Raw genomic sequence first — 20699 nt, forward strand, 5'->3', positions numbered from 1 at the left:
CAAGTCAGGAATCCCAAGAGCAGAGATGAGGCTGAATTTGAAGCCAGTGGGGGTGACACTGCTCTGATATCACAGAGCATGGAAGAATGAGGTGCCGGATGGTTTTACCTGCATGGTTTACTGCTGGGTCAATGGGTTTCTATGAGCCCAATTCAGAATCAACAGGTCTTTCCAGGAGAAATAAATTAAATAGCTTACTAGTTTACCTCTAGAAACAATGTTTTCAGTTACCAAGTGGAGGACAGAAAAGAAGTAGAATCAAAATAGTGGCTTCTAAAGCAAAATGTTCACATGTTAGTACATATGGTTAAAGTACATAACATCTTTTCCCCAACACCAACATACATCTAAATTAGTTTACATAACTTAGCATCAGCATCTCCACATGATAAGTTGCATAAAAATTATGATAGAGAAAGAAAAGGTCAAGGTATTAATATCTGTGCTTTTAGAATTTTTCAAGATATAGATATCTTCCTTATACCATAATTATAACTGCTTTTAATACAAAAGTATCCTGTGTGTTGAAATGTCAATTGGGTTACCCAGAAAGGTTGAAGAGAAACAAATGCAGGCTCTGTGAAGTTGAGCAATAGCCCAGAATACTGTTGATGGAGAAAAATACGAGTGGAGAACACAAATGATTAGACAGTCTAATAATGCGTAAGGTCAAAAACTAGAGGAGAAAATGTAAACTTCCTCAGTCACACTATTAAAGCTATTCTACTCATAATCACTTTGTAACTACTGTATTTTTAAAAATTGCAAAATGTAATATCTCCACTGAAAAGTTTACCTATTTTAGTAAGCTTATAACATTAATTGCATTATAACGCATTTGATGTTTCTCTTCATGGTTAAGTGCTATGCTTCGTGAGGTCAGGTGTGTGTTCAGCACTGTATTTCTGACCTCTAGAACTTTTCTTGACACTCTAAATGCTTAATACATATTCTTTATTAAGGGAGGAGAAAGGAGGGAGAGGGAAGGAATAAAGGAAGGAAGGAAGTTGAAAATAAAGGAATGACATGTAAATTTAGTGATTAATCAGATACTTAATATTTACATAGTATAATTGGATAGAGAGTTATTTGTAAATATTTTTTTAAAGAGAGAGGGAGAGAGAGAGAGAATTTTTTAATATTTATTTTTTAGTTATTGGCGGACACAACATCTTTGTTTGTATGTGGTGCTGAGGATCAAACCCGGGCCACACGCATGCCAGGCGAGAGCGCTACCGCTTGAGCCACATCCCCAGCCCTATTTGTAAATAATTTGAAAGAGCTTCAACCACTGATGTTCTTAGGATTATAGACATGCACCCAACATATGATTTAGGTAGTAGAATAAAAAAATGCATTTTAAAACTTTTAAAAAATGAGAATTTATAGAAGATGTCAACTTACCTATGGTAAAATTCGAATTTTGAATATGCAAGATAAATGAATCAGTTAAATAATTAAGATTCAATAAAATTAAATGCAGAGTATTTTTGATATTTGTCCTGTGGTACCTTTGTGTACTTCTACAAAGTTCTTGTAAAAGCAGTAAATTGATATTAACAACACAGCTGCCCTTGGCAAACAATAACTAAGGCACTAAGTGTAGGCAAGTATGATGTTTGGGTAAAATGCTCTGATTCAAGAGATTTGGGGATTTAATTCTAGTAATCCCATAAACAAAATAAACTGTAGCTTCTTCAAACATAAATTAAAGGCAGTGAATAAAATTATTTCTAGTCATTTTAGTTATAAATGTTTTTTATTTCATAAAAGTTTTATATCTTAATGTGTGTGGAATAAATAGTATGTCCTCTTATTATAAAGAGATTTTTAAAATTTTTTAAATTTCTTTTAATTAGTTATACATGGCAATAGAATGCACTTTGATACATTACATATAATGGAGTATAATTCTTGTTGTACATGATGTAGAATCACACCAGTAGTATAGTTATTATGTACATAGGGTAATAATGTCTGATTCATTCTACTATCCTTCCTACCCCATTACCCCCTCCCCTCCCTTCACTCCCCTCTACCTAATCTAAAGTAACTCTATTCTTCCCTACCACTCCCCACCCCCATTGTGAATTAGCATCTGCATATCAGAGAAATGTTGGCTTTTGGTAGCTGCTAAGGGATACTGTAAAGTTCAGGACTTAAAACACAATGAAGTGATCAAAGATTTTTAGCAATTCTGCTTTCCAAAAATGGTATCAATTTGATTTTTTGAAAGCATACTATGTTTGTAAAACATTTAGATGCACGTGATTTCCTAGTGGCTTAGCAAAATATAAATGAAACATATAAAGAAAAGAACTAAAGCTACTTTCAAAAGTTATTGATTATATTCCTCCCTTGATTTTCATGATAGAAGACTGAGGAAGTCAGGCTGAGGGGTTCCCTTTCCTCAGAAATTACCTGTAAAGGAATCATAGACAATCTCCAAATTCCTAATAGTTACTTCCATAAAAGAAATCAAATATTATTTTGCAATCAAACTTTAAAAGGAATGTACAATATTGTTCTTTACATTTTGAGTGAATTCATGGGCCTCATATGTAGGAGGCTACATTTAAGAATACATGAGGGTTCAAACAGACTAATGTCCTACAAAACCTGTGATCACAAAGCAGATATCGGAAGAATTTCATTTGGGAGGGTTTCCCATGAATTTGTGTTTCCTCGGCTGCCTCCCCGATTTACAGTTTTGGATCAAATGACTAATCTTGAATTAAATTATGTTCCCATGTCTTCTACCTGACATTCCACCCAGCCCAGGTCTCTTCATGGCTTGGCACAAATATCCTGGATATTCAGACGAAATTCAATCCTGGTTTGTGAACCTTGGCAAAGCATCCTGGTGGCCTGCTCCCAGATCCCTGCAGCCTCCAGCATGCACTCTGCCCTGTTTGGAGGACCCAAGAGGCCAGTTTTTCTTTGAGTTTGTGTTGGTCAGCCTCCCCAAGTACAGGCTGATGTCTCCTTTTCCAAAGTTCCACGTTCTCCTTTCCCTGATATTGGTCAACATACTCCAGAGAGAAAATAAAAATCTCAGAACATACTAAATGCAAAAACAGTCTATAGCATTTTCCAAAATGGCCTGTTTGGTATTAGACACCCTTCTTTGCAGACAACACACCCCAACAGCATTCTTGTACTTAGCTTCACCATCCATTGATACGTTGTCCCCAACACTGCTTTGGCTCCTCTGCCCTTTTCTGCATGTTCCACAGCACAATGTGAAGTCTATTAGAGAAAATCTTTGCTTCATGCACCTCAAATATAGCATTAATCTCCAGGATATATAAAGAACTCAAAAAACTTAACACCAAAAACCAATTAACCCAGTCAATAAATGGGCTAAGGAACTGAACAGGCATTTCACAGAAGAAGAAATACAATCAATCAACAAATATATTTTTAAAATATTCAACATCTCTAGGAATTGGAGAAATGCAAATTAAAACTATACTGAGATTCCATCTCACTCCAGTCAGAATAGCAATTATTAAGAATACATAGCAACAATAAATGTTGGCAAGGATGTGGGGAAAAGGTACACTCATACATTGCTGGTGGAACTGAAAAGTGGTACAACCACTCTGGAAAGCAGTATGGAGATTCCTCAGAAAACTTGGAATGGAGCCACTATTTGACCCAGCTATCCCACTCCTTGGTTTATACCCAAAGAACTTAAAATAAGCATACTACAGTGACAAAGCCACATCAATATTTATAGCAGCACAATTCACAATAACTAAACTATGGAACCAATCTAGGTGCCTTTCAACAGATGAATGGATAAATGGGTATATACACAATGAAATATTACTCAGCCTTAAAGACGAATGAAATTATGCCATTTGCTTGTAAATGGATGGAGCTGAAAACTAGCATCCTAAGCCAAATAAGCCAATCCCCAAAAGCAAAGGTCTCTAACATGAGGATGTTAATTTACAATAAAGGAGGGGGAAGCTAGAAAAGAATAGAGGTATTTTGGATTAGACAGAGGCAAGTGAAAGCAGAAGAGAGGGTATGGGAATAGGAAGAAAGTAGAATGAATCAGACATTATTACCCTATGTGCATATATGATTATATAAACAGTGTAATTCTACATCATGTACAACCAGAATGAGAAGTTATACTCCATTTATGTATTATGTCAAAAATGCATGCTACTGTCATGTAAAACTAATTTGAACAAATTTTAAAAAGTGTATAAAGATTATGAGAGAGTCTACAAACTACATCACTTCTAATTTGGTTATAATTGCAATTCAGATAAAGTAGCTTTCTAATATAGTATTTGTCCGTGCAGGAAGAATTCCACTCAAGAAATCTCGAAGATTAAACCTAATTATCTCTTTAAACTATAATCCGATATCTCCTCAAATTATCAAGTGTCTTTAGAACAATTGCAACTATGATTTTATGATTAGATTAAATCCAAAAATAAATGACTTTCTAAAGGAAATTACTCTAAAATCCATGGAAATTAAGCAAGCAAAATACTCAATATAATTGGAGGCCAGGGGAGCAGAGTGTCATAACTTCAAAATGTCAGAGAGCTATATAACAAGTGAAGGATTTTTATCCTAAAATGATATTCAGTAGATAGACCATGAAGTTTAAAAAAAAATTAATCACTCTTACAAGTGGAAATTCAAACTGGAGCATTTGTGTATCCAGAGAAAAATAATTTTCTATCCCATAGCATGTACTAAAATACCAGGTGGATTAGAAATTTTTAAAAAGTCAAAATTTATTTTCTAATTAAGGCTTATTTGGTCTAAACTCCAGTGTAGAGTCCTAACTTAGAATCTGATGGCCAATGTTAGCCGCCATCCTCTGAGATAAGTTTCTCTTTCCTATCCTGGAAGGTGGCCTCTGAGAAATCCGAAGACAACATGTACTTCCTCTTACCTGAACTTCCCCCATCCCCACTAGTGACCTGACCCCTTGACTCTGGAAAGCTCCATGGTGCCCTTGACCTAAGCCAATCCCATGCTATTCCCACCCTCCTAGCTCTGATGCAAATGCCCCCGACCTATCCCACAGTGCCACAACTACAACTCCAAACCTCTACCCCATAAAGCACAACACTGGAACATCTTGGGCTCCTCTCTTCTCTTCACTTCATAGAGAGATGGCCTTTATTTGCCAACTTTGACATATAAACTTTTATATGGATCTCTGCCTGGTCTCCATCCTTCATTTCTCACTCGCCTGTCTCTTGATTTCTCACTTTTCTTTCACAGTGTTTTAAGAAATAAGAATTAAAATAAAATACAATTTTTCACCCACTAACTTTACAAATATTAAATAATCCAATTTTGCTGAAAGTATAGAAATAGTCTTTTGCATCCATGACTATTGAACTTAAACTGATAAAAAGCATTCAAAAATATGGGTTAAGATCCTTGATTTTGACCTAGGACATACATTTTGTCAAGTGGCCAAACATTAGGCCCAACAAATTAATTTTAAAATATGCAAAGATGTGAGTATGAGAATATTCATCATAATGGCTTCATTTAGAATGGTGGTGGTTGTTTTGTTTTTCATTGGAAATACATGGGCAACTCACTGCAGGAGTGAAGTAGGTGAAGAGACTTGCTCCATATATCTGTTGTCATCTGCACATTTCCATGGGGGTACAGAAGGTGCACATTTAAAGTTATTAAAAATGTCTGATGTCACCAGGAGGATCTTCATTGAGGCCAGATCATACAAAAGGGCAAAAGATGACGGTTTGGTTTCAGTGAGAAAGAAAAAAAAATCTCTACATTGAAATCCCTTTTGATTCACACTTCAGAGACTTCAATATGTTTACTTGGCTCCACAGAAACTCTCATCACCCAGAAAGATAGGTAGATAATCACAACCAGGAAAGCATTTAGACCTTGGTACCAAAACCAAACAAACAAACCAAAAACCTGTGTAATCTTAAAGCCATGATAATCAGTATGACCCTTCAACCCATGCTGATTTAGGCAGTCCTCGTTCACTCCTGGGGTCTGAGGGTAAGGGCCAATAGGCATCTTTTTTCACACTCAGAAGTGCCCCCATTGTTTAGATGATAAGTCACCGGTCCTCATAAGGACTTATTTGTCTTAATTGAATAAATTCCACTTACCTGAATTCAATAGTGTTGGAGGACAATGTAGTATGTTGAAGAGCATTAAGTGAACCAGCTCATCATAATGCATCCTGTATTTGCTAAGGATGTTGTCCATTATATTATCCTGTTCTTTTTAAGAACTAAGGATAAGCATACCTCTCTATTCTCAGCTGCAGTGTGACTGTGTTTTCTCCTAATAATTTTTTCTTCTGGATTCAGAATTGCAGATTCTGTACTTTTTTCCATTTTTGTATCTGTCTATTTCTCAATTCTTGGAGACAAATATATGATTCACCTTCAGTCTTGTCATGGCCCTTAAGTTCTGGGAGATAAATAATTATGTCATTGATTTACTATTTGACTTCTCCATCAGACTGAAAGTATTTTATATGGGTTTTAAAATGGCAGAAATCTCAATCCAAATCCTTCCATGAAACAATAGCAAATTTTTGTTTTCCAAAAGATATATGTGACACTAGGAATGTGATAGGTGCCTGCTAGTATAGATCACATCCATCAAGTACCCCTTATTATCACCTATCTATGTTATCCACATTACCTATGCTGCATCAGTGATACACCCTCAGAATTTGGCCAAGAAAGCAATCCCAAGGCTCATGCTCTGATCATGAAGTGCTGAGGAGTTTATTACTAGAACTACTATCTCCATGTGTTTCCAAATTTAGGTCAATTTTACAGGTCCTGAAAGCTGTCACTCCAAATGGCAACTGGTAACTTAGTCCCTGATCAGTCTAAGAATATGACATAATTCTTCCTCTAATTGTTAATAGGATGGTAGGGGCAGCTATAGCCAGAGCTCTAGGTTAGCATAAGTCTAGGATTGACTTCTGCCATTGGCAGAAGGCAAGAACATAAAATCACCAGAAAATAGATTTAGGCAACAATATACTTTGATTTTATTCCCCTGCCTGGTGTCTCTTTGGACTGAGCATCACCATTTCCTCAGTTACAAAGTTACATTGTTGAAGAAAGGGGGTCAAGATGGAGAAGCAGAGAAGATTACTTGACAAATTGCTTGGGTGGTGCAGGACCAGGAAAGAGGACAAAGAGGTTCTCTTTGAGGTCAATTAAAAGAGAAAGAAAGAAAAAAGAAATCATAAGGGGACTTAATATTGGATTCTCAGAATAGCCTATAGACACAAAAAGTTCAATGTAATAAAAGTTTTAAAATTAAAGAAAGAAAAAACCCACCACCAGCACCAGCAGCTGCCAATGGGGATCTGCCATGGGCAGGTCCAAGAGAGAGACTAAGAGAGCCTGCATTTCGGGTAGCAACCAGGCATGTCTTAAAGCGAAGAGAATGGTGATCAGGGACATTGTGGAGGTGGTCCAGTGGGTGAGCTGCATTTTTTTGTATGAGAGGGATGCTGCATGTCTGCTGGTGATCTGTGGAGAGCAGGGTAAGCTGCCTTCTTTTCCCACTGTGCTATGGTGGCCAGCAAGGGTGGGTCCAAACCCAGGCATCCAGAACTGTGTAATTGCAGGTGGATCTGACAAGTCAGAGGCATGCTGGACCCAGAGTGAAAACCAGGTGAAATTCAGGCATGGAAAGTGTTGCACCTAGGGGAATTTGAGATACTCAGACCCAAGAGATGATGGGTGTCTCTCACTCTTGAGTCTCACAATTGGCAGGACCAAAGGGAGAACACCAAGGACTTCATGAGGTGGGGGCAGGGGGTGAATATGCATTTTGAGACTAAGCCGAGATATGGGAGCTGTGGGAGGCAGAGCAGGGACTCACTACACTGCTATTAGAGCAGAAGCCAGGGAAGATTCAAGCAATAGAGATGTCCAGTGGAGACCGGAAGCAGCCAGGCTCTGGAAGTGTGCTGATTGCTTCACCAAGGGAGATCCAAGATGGTGAACTAGGGGGCGGCTCTGCATTCCTTGGATGACTCCGAATTCAAGAAGAAGAAATGCTGTTTCTCTGCCAGGCACCCATCACTGCCCACCAAACCCCTCTGTTTACCAGCCATTCACCTGCCATCTGCCAGCATATTGTCCACCTTTTGAGCTCAGATCACTCGCTGACCTCCACCTATAGTCTGCCATTTGCCTGTCTTTTGCCTATCACCCGCCTTTCACCTATCCATCACCCACTCCCTGACCGTTCCCTCACCATTCATCTGCCATTAGCCTGCAGACAACCCACAGATCACCAGTGGACCACCCATTGCCCACTGCCAGCCACAGCCAGCCACTGCCTGGAAGTCCATTGTCACAGTACCCTCAGGTGAGGTACTAAAAGCCTTCAAGGAAGCTATGGTACTACAGGGTAGAAACTGTACTGCCTCAGGTCCATATCACTAGGTGGGAAGACACACAAACAACATGAAAAAACAAGGGAACAAAACGCCTCAAACAAACCGAGATGTTCCAACAATAGAATCCATAGACAACACAGTAGAAGAAATGTCAGAGAAGGAGTTTGGAAAATACATAGTTAGACTGATCTTAGAAATAAAGGATGTTATCAGAGAGAAAATACAGGAAGTGAAAGATCACTTCAATAAAGATAAGAAATTATGAAGAGGAATCAAGCAGAAATCCTTGAAATGAAGGAAAAAATAAACCAAATTAAAAATTCAATGGAAATTCACCAACAGACCAGATCACCTAAAAGACAGAACCTCAGACAATGAAGACAAAATATAAACTCTTGAAAATAACATCGACTGCATAGATGGTAAGAAACCACGAATAGAACTTCCAAGAAATATGGGATAGCATGAAAATTTTAAGATTTATTGGAATAGATGAAGGTGTAGATATATAAACCAAAGGAATATTTTCAATGACATAATGTCAGAAAGTTTCCCAAATCTAAAGAATGAAATGGAAAATTAACTACAAGAGGCTTATAGGACCCCAAAAGTAAAACTTACAGCAGACACACACCAAGGCACATTATAATGAGAATGACTAACATATAGAATAAGGATAGAATTTTAAAGGCTGTGAGAGAAAAAAAATCAAATTACAAAATTACCAAAAAAAATCAAATTATACTGGGAGAAACCAATTAAGATTTCAGCTGATTTCTCAACCCAGACCCTCAACACCAGGAGGTCTTGGAATAAAATCTATGAAGCTCTGAAAGAAAATCAATGGCAAATGATAGTTTTATATCCAGCAAAATTAAGCTTCAGACTTGAAGATGAAATAAAAACCTTCTATGATAAACAAAAGTTAAAAGAATCTACAACTAGAAAGCCTGCACTATAGAACATTCTCAGCAAAATATTCCTTGAGGAGGAATTGAAAATAAACAATAAAAACCAGCAAAGGGAGGAACTATGCATGAGGAAAAGTCAATCAAAGGAGAAACTAAGTCAAGTTAAAATCAAAAAATAAACCAAAATGACCAGAAATACAAATCATGTCTCAATAATAACCCTGAGTGTTAATGGCCTAAATTCATCATTCAAAAGACATAGCCTAACAGATTCGGTTTTTTAAAAAAAGACCCAACAATATACTGTCTCCAAGAGACTCACCTCATAGGAAAAGACATTCACAGACTGAAGGTGAAAGTTTGGGAAAAAACTTATTACTCACATGGACTGTGTAAACAAGCAGGGGTTTCTATCCTTGTATCAGACAAAGTGGACTTTAAACCAAAGTTAGTCATAAGGGATAAAGAAGGACATTTCATACAGCTTAAGGGAATCATACATCATAACAATCAAAACAAGTCATAACAATCATAAATATCTATGCCCTAAACAGTGGCGTATCTATGGACATCAAACAAATCCTTCTCAATTTCAAGAATCAAATAGAATACAACACAATAATATAGGGTCACTTTAACACACCTCTCACCACTGTATAGATATTCCAAACAAAAACTAAACATAGAAACTTTAGAACTAAATAATACAATCAATGATTTAGATTTAACAAACACATAAATAGTATTTCATCCATCATTGAGTGAATACACTTTCTTCTCAGCAGCACATGGATCCTTCACTAAAATAGATCATGTTATGCCACAAAGCAACTCTCAGCAAATTCAAAAAAATAGGAATACTAACCCACATTTTGTCAGATTATAATAGAATGAAACTGAAAATCAATGATAAAATTTAAAAAAAAATAGAAGCTATTTCAACACCTGGAGACTAAATAGCATGCAATTGAATGATGAATGGATAGCAGAAGAAATCAGAGAGGAAATTTAAAAAAATACTTTCAGGTAAATGAGAACACTGAAACAACATATCAAAATCTCTGGGACACTATGAAGGCAGTACTGAGAGGAAAGTTCATTGCCATGAGCTCATACATTAAAAGAATAAAAAGTCAACAGATAAATGACCTAATTTTACATCTAAAAGCCCTAGAAAAAGAAAAACAAACCAACACAAAAAGCAGTAGAAGACAGGAAATAATTAAATTTAGAGAATTTAGAGTTTAAATCAATAAAATTGATATAAATATAGAAATATAAATGGCCAATAAGCTCATGGAAAGATGCTCAACATGATTTAGCTATCAGAGAAATGAAAATCAAAAAACATGCAATAGAGAACAAAATAAAAATGGAACATATAAATACAACTAGATCAATAATAACATTAAATGTAATGTGTTAAGCAATCCAGACAAAAGCTAGAAATGGTCATACTGGATAGAAAACCAAAACAAAACAAGATCCAACAATATTATATCTAAAGGAGACATACTATAAATTCAAAGATATAATTAGTTTTAATAATAAAAAAGTATAAAAGAATGTGTGATTCAAACCACCATAGAGAAGCTGGAGTGGATATATTAATATCACACAAAATAGAATTTAAAACAAAACAAAAAAATTACCAGAGACAAAGAGAGACATTTTACAAGGAAAAGCGTAATCCATCAGGAGTATATCATTAGGCACCCGCCTGTATTCCTAGCAACTCTGAAGGCCAGGACAGGATATTTCCAAATTAGAGGCAAGGCTCAGCAACTGTGTGTATGTATATAGAAATGAGGAAGGAAACAGACAATTCAACAATAATATTAGAATACTTCAATATCCTACTTTTAATAATGGATAGAACAAATAAGTAGAAGATTAAAACTATAAAGCAACTATAACAGATATCTATAGAACACCCCAACCAAACCACAAAACACATTTTTTATGAGTGCATATGGAACATTTTTCTGTATAGATCATGTAACTGACATTAAAAAAAGCCTCAATAAATTTAAGAGTGTTAAAGGCATATAAAATATACTCCATGAATACAATGGAACAAAATTAGAAATCAAAAATGGAAAGAAATGTGAGAAATTTAAAATATGCAGAAATTAATCAACACAGTGCTCAACAACTAATGGATGAAGATGAAATCACAAGTCAGAAAATACTTTAAATTTTTTTTTTTAATTTTTTATTGTTGGCTGTTCAAAACATTACATAAGGAGAGTAACTAAGAACAGAGTAGGGTCGAAGAGCATGAGAAGAAGATTAACATTAAACAGGGATGAGAGGTGGGAGGGAAAGGGAGAGAGAAGGGAAAATGCATGGAAATGGAAGGAGACCCTCAGAGTTAAATTTTTTTTTAAATATTTATTTTTTTAGTTGTAGGTGGACATAATGTCTTTATTTTACTTTACGTGGTACTGAGGGCCTCACCCATGCTAGGCGAGCGCTCTACCACTGAGCCACAGCCCCAATCCCAGAAAATACTTTTAGATGAAGGAAATTAAGATGAATCAGACTTATGGAATGTGGCTAAAGCACTGCTTACCAAAAATTTTATAGCTAACAGATTAAATTTCTTCTACTTTTACTGTTTTCTTTTGCTTCAAGTAAACTAATTTTTGCATTAGTTGATTAGTGTTTTCATTACTCTAATGAGTTTTTACTATTTTTTGTTGTTGTTATATTCTTAGCGGTTCTTCTAGGAACTTCAGATCAAACTAACTTAATTCCAACAATATACAGATGTGTTGTTCTTATATACCTTTATTCCCACTTCTTTTTTGTGCCATTATTATTAAAAATTTAAAATCTAATATGATCTTCCTTATATTCTGTTTCATTCTTTTTCTTTGGGTAGAGCTTTGAACTCTGTTACTATGGTCTTCTCTCTAGCTAGGCAATACTTCTGCTATAAAGCAGGGGCCTGGGGCAGTGACTTACTTCTTTAAAATGATATCCCTGACTCATGAGCATGGTACTGGGTTAGGGTTTCAGCCTTTGGTTTTCTCAGCTTAGTTCTCCCAGTGTGTAGTCTTTACCCTATAAGCAAGTCTGAAAAAAAGATAGGGTTCTAGTCTTGGGATAAAGACAGGGTTCTGCCATGCTTGGGTTAAAGCCTTCACCCTATGCATAAGAAATGTCTAGAGGAAGTGAATCCCAATCTCTTCAGCCACTTTTTCTGGGAATAGAACCTGTTCAACATGGAGCTGGGGATAAGAGAGGAGAAAGGCTAGTGGCTTACATCTCCCCGGAAGATACAAAGCTCTCAACTAAAACCTGGGGACAGAGGGAGCCTGGTGTTCTTGGCTGCACCAACTTGGAATGGAGATTCCGTTATGCTGAACTGGGAGTAGGAACAGAGAAAGATTGTGGCTCAACTACCACAGATTCCTGCTGTTCTTACTGAGATAGAGTAGATATTCTTAAATAAATTTTTCTCCATTTAGTCTTCAAGTATAAATATGCTTCATCCAAGTTTATTTCCAAATATTTTAATTTTCCTTTTTTAGTAATTTTCACTAGTTATGATTGTTTCATTGAGCAGAATATCAACAAACTCATTACCTCAACATTCAGAAGTCATCTCTTATGTATCTCATAATTGTTGGAACTTCAAAAAGTTCAGATTAATCAGCCATGCAATTTATATTACAAAACCTTCCTAATGTCAAGTTGTGTTGTCATCCCTGCTTTCTTTTTCACGTTTATGTTGCTCACTCTATCAAAGAATCGATTTGAAAAGGTTAATTATTGTGTCCATTTTTTATAATACCTTGGAAGCCACTGGATCACAGACCTATTGCAATTTATGAATAACTTTGGGGAGGCATACAGCCTATCTTGTTTCATATAAGACCAAAAATTCAGCTGCAATTTCCTTCCAATCTTTTTTTTTTTTTAATTTTAAGTACACTTTCAATGTCATGCATCACTCTAAGCTTCTCCCTTAGGAAGCATTGGATATACAACATATGCTACATGCATATACTTAAAAAGGTGATGTCATTATAATGACCCAGTAGTGTGACATCAACCCTAACACACTGAACCACATCCATTGTGAAGCAGCCTTAGGTCTTGGCCAATTGCTGATATTACCATGTACTTACTGAATATTTGGCAAAGTCCAGTTTTGCCAACATTTAAAACACATTTGAAGCAACACTTTTATAATTCCCTACACTTTGCTTATATTAGAAACAGAGCAGCGAGCATGTTTTTGTTATTAATGCAGTTGTATAAGGTCCTTGCCAACTCACTCATCTGCAAATTTAATGAATATACTTCATCCAATCTCATTTAGTCATGACTAAAACTATCATAGTGTGCCAGCCAAGGACCGACTCCCATAGAGTCATACTGAATCTCTCCTAACTTGTAGTTCATAGAAAAATCATTGATAAAATACTAGGAATAACATCTTAATCAACTGTGCATTCTCCTGGAAGTTGCTTGATCTAAACCCAATTTTGAAGAATTCCAAGTGAATCTATCCAATAATTCTTGGTCTTAACAAAAATTTGGAGATTCTAAAAGTAGCTGGTCCAAGGAAATATCCTTTAAACATCTTACTCTAGATATACCTTTGTGTTTGGAAATTGTATTAAGAACATTGACTTCTCCTTGTGGGATTCCTTCCACTCCCACAACTAGGTCCAAATGAGAACAAGATGAGAATGAGATGGTAATCCACTAAATCTACAGAAGAAGAGATGGAATCTGTCTTGGTTGATTCAGGTAGATTATAGATTACACAGACATTTAATTTCTAACAGATTATTATTAACTAACTAGAATACTATGCTGAGAAAAATCCTGTGGTTGTACCTGGAGTCAGTGGGAAAGAAGTTGCAGAATTTGAAGGGTTCAGCAGGGACTTTGAAAAGAGGAGTATTCATGCCATCTGTGCGCAACAGATACATAGATGTACACATGTCAAGTCAGTAAGCTAGACACCATAAATATATGCAATTTCTAAACATTTTTGAAAAATTCACTTAGTATTAACTGGGAACAAGGAGAGTGATCCTTCCATATCAGTATAAAGTAATCAATTTGGGACTACATTTTCATTTATTTGATCAGCAAATTGGTGTCATTCCTTAGACTCTCAAAACAAACAACAACAACAACAACAAAACACTGGAGATCAAGAGGGGAAAGATGGCGGCGAGGGGAGTGCATTGCCCCCGTGTGCTGCTTCACTGTGTGGGAGTATGACAAGTCAGGACGGCTAAAGGATATCTTGTTAGGAATTTCCAGCAATAGTGGGGTGCTCCGGAACCTGGAGGAAGGATTTCCATCGCACGAAGATCAGCTACGGGGACTCAAACGCGAGAGGTTTGTCGCACTGCTTATTCAGCAAATCGGCCCGAGGCTAGAATCTGCAGCGTGCGCTGGGATAGAGACGCAGGGTTACAGCGCTGCAGTTTCTGCCAGCCGCGCAAGCACCGTACTCAGGGCTGAATTCTGGGTTCGAGACGGGGGAAGGAAGCGGTCCATCTCGGTTCTCCACACCGGTCAGACCACAGAGGAGGCCAGCAGCCACCATGTTGGTAAACTGACGTCACCACCGCTGTTTTCGACTGACCGCAGCTCATTCAGCCATAGAACAGGTAATTTCAGGCTGCAATTCGCCTGCGGCTTGCAGACAGATTGCTAGGGCTCAGCGCCTGGGTGCTTCTTAGAACCTGATCTTATCGGAGTGAATACCCAGCGCGGGGCGGCCGAGTTCCGGCTCCCGGAACCGCCCTGGCCCAGGGCTGCTGAGCCTGCGGAGGCTGCTTCTTGGACCCTGCGCCTACCAGAGCATACAACAAGCACTAAGCAGCCGAATTACGGCTCCCGGAACTGAGCCCGCGGGGACTGCTTCTTGGAGCTTACATTTATAGGAGCTTACACCGAGCACGGAGTGGCCGAGTTCCGGCTCCCGGAACTTCCCTGGCCCGGGGCTAGGAGCCCGCGGAAACTGCTTCTCGGTCCGGGTCCTGCTGAGGGCCGGTCAGGACTCACCCGGTGCTTTGGTTGCCCGGCAAGGGGAACGAAATGCTGCCATTCGCATAGGATACCAACATGGCAGAGATCTGATGTCTGCAGAAAGCGGCGGAGGAGGGAACTTCATCAATACCAGTGGTGACATAAGCAGTTGGTCTCCTGGTAGGGGGGGTGAGGCACAGTCACCCGAGTCTCCTCAATTTGTCGTCGAGCCAGAGGGAAGGAGCCGGGCCGCCGCCAGCGCCCGGAGCAGGCCCAGTGGCTCGCCAGCGTGGTGACCGCGTGACCCCAATTGGAGGGGGGGCGGAGCGGAGCCGCCACCCGCAACCGCAAGGTGGGCAGACCCGCGACCCAGTGGTACATGGGCGTGGTAGGAGGGGCAGGGCAGAGCCGCGGTTCGCGCTTGCAAGGTAAACAGACCTGTGACAGCCTGGTGGGTCAGGCCCAGTGGCCTGCCAGTGTGGTACACACGTCACCCCAACTGGAGTAGGGGCAGAGCAGATCCTTCTCCCACGCCCGGACCAGGCCCTGCCGGTGTGGTGGTCACGTGACCCCAATTGGAGTGGGGGCGGAGCGGAACCGCCACCCGTGCCCGCAGGGTGAGCAGACCAGTGATCAACCTGCAGATCAGGCCCAGGGGTCCGCAGGCGTGGTAGGAGGGGCAGGGCAGATCCGGCGCCCGCGCCTCCAAGGTAGGCAGACCTACAACAGACCGGCGGATCAGGCCCAGGAGCCTGCCAGCGTGGTACAAACACCACCCTAATTGGAGTAGTGGCAGAGCAGAGTCGCTGCCCGTGCCAGGAACAGGCCCAGCGTCCTGCAGGCGGGGTAGTCACGACACCCCAATTGGAGTAGGGGCAGAGGAGAGCCTCCACCCGTGCCCAAAAGGTGGGCAGATCTGCGACTGACCAGCGGGACAGGCCCAGTGGCCTGCCGGTACGACAGACACGTCACCCCATTTGCAGTAGGGGCAGGGTAGAGCCGCCGCCCGCGCCTGCAGGGTAGGCAAACCTGCAACCGACTGGCGGATCAGGCCCGGTGGCCTGCCGGCGTGGTACACTCGTCACCCCAATTGGAGTAGGGGCAGAACAGAGCCGCCGCCAGCTCCCAGAACAGGCCCAGTGACCTGCCGGCGTGGTAGCCACGACACCCCAATTGGAATAAGGAGAGAGCAGAGCCGCCGCCCGCGCCTGCAGGAAAGATACGCAAGCAGTATGAAAAGACAAGGAAAGAAAGGACCACAAGCAATGCAGGTCAACGCAACTTTAGAAGAGGTAACAGCTGCAGCAGATGGAATGTCAGATAAAGAATTCAGGATATACATGCTTCAGATGATCTGGAGTATCAAGGAAGACATTAAACAGCAAAATCAGACAATGAAAGATCACTTTGACAACGAATTACGCAAACAAATCCAGGAAGCAAAGGATCAACTATACAGGGAGATAGAGGTTATAAAAAACAAACAAACAGAAATCCTAGAAATGCAGGAAGCAATAAACCAACTTAAAAACTCAATGGAGAATACTACCAGCAGAGTAGAACACTTAGAAGATAGAACATCAGACAATGAAGACAAAGTATTTCAACTGGAAAAGAACATAGACAGCTCAGCAAGACTGTTAAGAAACCATGAGCAGAACATCCAAGAAATATGGGATAACATTAAGAGACCAAACTTAAGAGTCATTGGGATACAGGAAGGGACAGAGCTCCAAACCAAAGGAATGAGAAGTCTATTCAATGAAATAATACAAGAAAACTTCCCAGACTTGAAGAATGAGACAGAATCCCAAATCCTAGAAGCCTACAGGACGCCGAATGTGCAAAATCATAAGAGATCCACACCTAGACACATTATAATGAAGATGCCCAACATACAGAATAAGGAGAGAATTTTAAAAGCTACAAGAGAAAGGAAGCAGATTACATTTAGGGGTAAGCCAATCAGGATAACAGCTGATCTTTCAACACAGACTCTGAAAGCTAGAAGATCCTGGAATAACATATTTCAAACACTGAAAGAAAATGGGTTCCAACCAAGAATTGTGTATCCAGCGAAATTAAGCTTCAGGATGGAGGATGAAATTAAAACCTTCCACGATAAACAAAAGTTTAAAGAATTCGCAGCTAGAAAACCATCTCTTCAAAACATCCTCGCCAAAGCATTACAGGAAGAGGAAATGGAAAATAACAATGAAAACCAACAGTGGGAGGTAGGACAGTAAAGGGGGGGGGAATAATCAAAGAGGAAAACAAACCATGTTTAGTAACAGAAATAAACAAATATGGCTGGAAGAACAACCCATATCTCAATAATAACCCTAAATGTTAATGGCTTAAACTCACCAATTAAGAGACACAGGCTAGTAGAATGGATCACAAAACAAGACCCAACAATATGCTGCCTACAGGAGACGCATTTGATAGGAAAAGACTTACATAGGCTGAAGGTGAAAGGTTGGGAAAAATCATATCACTCATATGGACTTCGGAAACAAGCAGGAGTGTCCATACTCATATCAAATAAAATAGATTTCAAGCCAAAGTTAATCAAAAGAGATAAAGAGGGTCACTACATACTGCTTAAGGGAACCATACACCAACAAGACATAACAATCTTAAATATTTATGCCCCAAACAATGGTGCAGCTATGTTCGTCAAACAAACTCTTCTCAAGTTCAAGAGTCTAATAGACCACCATACCATAATCATGGGAGACTTCAACACACCTCTCTCGCCACTGGACAGATCTTCCAAACAAAAGTTGAATAAGGAAACTATAGAACTCAATAACACTATTAATAACCTAGACCTAATGGACATATATAGAATATACCACCCAACATCAAGCAGTTACACTTTTTTCTCAGCAGCACATGGATCCTTCTCAAAAATAGATCATATATTATGTCACAGGGCAACTCTTAGACAATATAAAGGAGTAGAGATAATACCATGCATCTTATCTGATCATAATGGAATGAAACTGAAAATCAACGATAAAAGAAGGAAGGAAAAAGCATACATCACTTGGAGAATGAACAATAGGTTACTGAATGATCAATGGGTTATAGAAGACATCAAGAAGGAAATTAAAAAATTCTTAGAGATAAATGAAAACACAGACACAACATATCGGAATCTATGGGACACATTGAAAGCAGTTCTAAGAGGAAAATTCATTGCTTGGAGTTCATTCCTTAAAAAAAGAAAAAACCAACAAATAAATGATCTCATACTTCATCTCAAAATCCTTGAAAATGAAGAGCAAAACAACAGCAAAAGAAGTAGAAGGCAAGAAATTATTAAAATCAGAGCTGAAATTAATGAAATCGAAACAAAAGAAACAATTGAAAAAATTGACAAAACTAAAAGTTGGTTCTTTGAAAAAATAAACAGAATCGACAGACCCTTAGCGATGCTAGCGAAGAGAAGAAGAGAGAGAACTCAAATTACTAGCATACGGGATGAAAAAGGCAATATCACAACAGACACTTCAGAAATACAGAAGATAATCAAAAACTATTTTGAATCCTTATACTCCAACAAATTAGAAGATAGTGAAGGCATAGATAAATTTCTTAAGTCATATGATCTGCCCAGATTGAGTCAGGAGGATATAGAAAACCTAAACAGACCAATATCAATTGAGGAAATAGAAGAAACCATAAAAAGACTACCAACTAAGAAAAGCCCAGGTCCAGATGGGTATACAGCAGAATTTTACAAAACCTTTAAAGAAGAACTAATACCAATACTTTTCAAGCTACTTCAGGAAATAGAAAAGGAGGGAGAACTTCCAAATTCATTCTATGAGGCCAACATCACCCTGATACCTAAACCAGACAAAGACACTTCAAAGAAAGAAAACTACAGACCAATATCTCTAATGAACCTAGATGCAAAAATCCTCAATAAAATTCTGGCGAATCGGATACAAAAACATATCAAAAAAATTGTACACCATGATCAAGTAGGATTCATCCCTGGGATGCAAGGCTGGTTCAATATACGGAAATCAATAAATGTTATTCACCACATCAATAGACTTAAAAATAAGAACCATATGATCATCTCGATAGATGCGGAAAAAGCATTTGACAAAGTACAGCATCCCTTTATGTTCAAAACTCTAGAAAAACTAGGGATAACAGGAACATACCTCAATATTGTAAAAGCAATCTATGCTAAGCCTCAGGCTAGCATCATTCTGAATGGAGAAAAACTGAAGGCATTCCCTCTAAAATCTGGAACTAGACAGGGATGCCCTCTCTCTCCACTTCTGTTCAACATAGTTCTCGAAACACTGGCCAGAGCAATTAGACAGAAGAAAGAAATTAAAGGCATAAAAATAGGAAAAGAAGAACTTAAATTATCACTATTTGCAGATGATATGATTCTATACCTAGCAGACCCAAAAGGCTCTACAAAGAAACTATTAGAGCTAATAAATGAATTCAGCAAAGTGGCAGGATATAAAATCAACACACATAAATCAAAGGCATTCCTGTATATCAGCGACAAATCCTCTGAATTGGAAATGAGGACAACCACTCCATTCAAAATATCTTCAAAAAAAATAAAATACTTGGGAATCAACCTAACAAAAGAGGTGAAAGACTTATACAATGAAAACTACAGAACCCTAAAGAGAGAAATAGAAGAAGATCTTAGAAGATGGAAAAATATACCCTGTTCATGGATAGGCAGAACTAACATCATCAAAATGGCGATATTACCAAAAGTTCTCTATAGGTTTAATGCAATGCCAATCAAAATCCCAACAGCATTTCTTGTAGAAATAGAGAAAGCAATCATGAAATTCATATGGAAAAATAAAAGACCCAGAATAGCAAAAACAATGCTAAGCCGGAAGTGTGAATCAGGCGGTATAGCGATACCAGACTTCAAACTATACTACAGAGCAATAGTAACAAAAACAGCATGGTACTGGTACCAAAACAGGCGGGTGGACCAATGGTACAGAATAGAGGACACAGAAACCAATCCACAAAACTACAACTATCTTATATTTGATAAAGGGGCTAAAAGCATGCAATGGAGGAATGATAGCATCTTCAACAAATGGTGCTGGGAAAACTGGAAATCCATATGCAACAAAATGAAACTGAATCCCTTTCTCTCGCCATGCACAAAAGTGAATTCAAAATGGATCAAGGAGCTTGATATCAAATCAGAGACGTGCCGTCTGATAGAAGAAAAAGTTGGCTACGATCTATAGTCGGTGGGGTCGGGCTCCAAATTCCTCAATAGGACACCCATAGCACAAAAGTTAATAACTAGAATCAACAAATGGGACTTACTCAAACTAAAAAGTTTTTTCTCAGCA

Source organism: Marmota flaviventris, chromosome 15 (assembly GCF_047511675.1).
Source record: "Marmota flaviventris isolate mMarFla1 chromosome 15, mMarFla1.hap1, whole genome shotgun sequence".
Lineage (NCBI taxonomy): Eukaryota > Metazoa > Chordata > Mammalia > Rodentia > Sciuridae > Marmota > Marmota flaviventris.